The sequence below is a fragment of the Mastomys coucha genome, chromosome X (assembly GCF_008632895.1).
Source record: "Mastomys coucha isolate ucsf_1 chromosome X, UCSF_Mcou_1, whole genome shotgun sequence".
Taxonomy (NCBI): domain Eukaryota; kingdom Metazoa; phylum Chordata; class Mammalia; order Rodentia; family Muridae; genus Mastomys; species Mastomys coucha.
Genome location: NC_045030.1, coordinates 110,395,485 through 110,397,433, shown reverse-complemented (window position 1 = coordinate 110,397,433; position 1,949 = coordinate 110,395,485).

The following is a 1,949-nucleotide window of genomic DNA, read 5'->3' as shown; positions in this document are numbered from 1 at the left end:
AAATAATAAAAAAAGAGGGAGATGCTACTCCCACTTGTCTACAGCAGTTACGTCTACAGTATCAGGGGTAAAAGCCTGATCAAGACAAGAGGCATTATGGCCCCAAAAGGGAGCTTGTGCCTCCTGGATATTCAGACAGTCTCTGGTATCTCCTAACTCAGATGTGTTCCAGATTAGTCTTTCCAATTGTCAACATGTCCTCTTATTTAGGCAAAAAGGTACCCCAAGAAATGATTCATAAATGGCTAAGATTGGGCATTGTTTCCTGGCCAGCACAACGTTTCCAACCTATCCTAGTTTAATACCAAGCTGTCCCTAGCTTGGAATTTCTCTCACACAATCTGCCTTGCAAGACAGGTTTTCTTCATAGCTAGCAACAGAGGTCAAGCACATTCTTTAGGACAGTCCCACAGAAGAAAGAACTGTTTTACATACTAGAGAATAATCGAAGGGCTTAGCTCACTTAAGGGCATTAGCAGGAACTGTTAGATCAGAACTTCCTGGTCCTTGCTTCTCGCAGAGCCAGAGAATTAGCTTAGAAATACCAAATTAGCCCCAGCGGGGAGGACACCATTGCTCTTCTGCCTGCTTCACAACTGGATACATGATTTTGGTCAGTAAGATCACTGACCTTAATGTGGTGGTCACCTGCCTACGTAACTCTTGTCATCTGCCCTGCTTGATGTATGCTACTTAAGCCTGCTTTTCACTTTGTATAAGAGGACTCGCATGCAGGACTAGCACTAGGACTTGCACTGGTGCTCAGACTAGATTGAGAACTTAGATGAGTTAAGACTCAAACTCATGCAGGCCGTAGTCCCCAGGGGCCCAGAGCACTTGGGCCCGGGGGATGCAGCACCAGTCCAGAGAAGATAGCTGCTGCTTTAGACCCAGTGTGTTTTAGATGGCCTCAGATGGACCTTAACGACTGAGCTGCCAGGTTTACCATCTCTCTTTTGCAATGACTATAAAAGTCTGATGCCATTTTTTAAGAAATACATTCAGATCCTGTACTTCATGTGTCGTCTCTGCCATCATTTCTTTGCCTACACCTCGTCGACCTGACTAGGACCCCATTTCTCCTGCAGGTTGAGGGAGGCCCAGATCGGCCAGCCTGCAGCACAGAATGTTTGGGCCTATTTAGGCCTTAAAGGTTGGATATAGCTTAGGTGGAATGAAGGGAGGTGAACAGAGGGTGCTGAACTTTCATTCAGGTTGTGCATCCTGGTCTTAGTCTGGAGTTTTGGGATAGATCTAAGGACTGATGGTGCATTGAGGGCAGAGTCATATGGATTCTCCTGGACAGACACTGACAAGGGATGTGGGCATCTTGCTGGGTGCCATGTCAGGAGGACTAGACCTGTAGGTCGTGGTAAATATACTAGGGAGGGATGTGATAGAAGCTTAGATATTGGAGGCAGTGCAGGTTGATGTGGCCAGAGTAGTCCATGGCACTAGGATAGAGCTGGAGGATTGATGAGATGCATAGAGTAGAAAATTAAGAGGACTCAAGTGGCTAGACCCTGGCAAAGAAAATGCAGACTCTGCCTTGGTAGAGAAGTCGGATGTGGGATTTTAAAGCTGTCTTAAGTTTTATATTGTAATAATAACATAAAATCTTGTGAATAAGCAAAAAAGGAAAGGTTATGGTTTAATAATTATGTAGTTGTTTGCCAAGCTAAGTTAATTTTGTCAACATAAGCTAGGGTCATCTTGGAAGAAGAATATCAATTAAGAAAAATGTTTCCATCAAATTGGGCTATGGACAATAATATGGAGACATTTGAAAAATTAATATTTGATGTAGGTGAGCCAAGCTCACTGTGGGTGTTGCCACTGCTGAGCACATGGTCATGGGTTGTATAAAAATATGGGCTGAACACATCATAATGAGCAAGCAAGTTAATAGAAATCACCCATGGTCTCTGCTTCAGTTCTTTTTTTTTTTT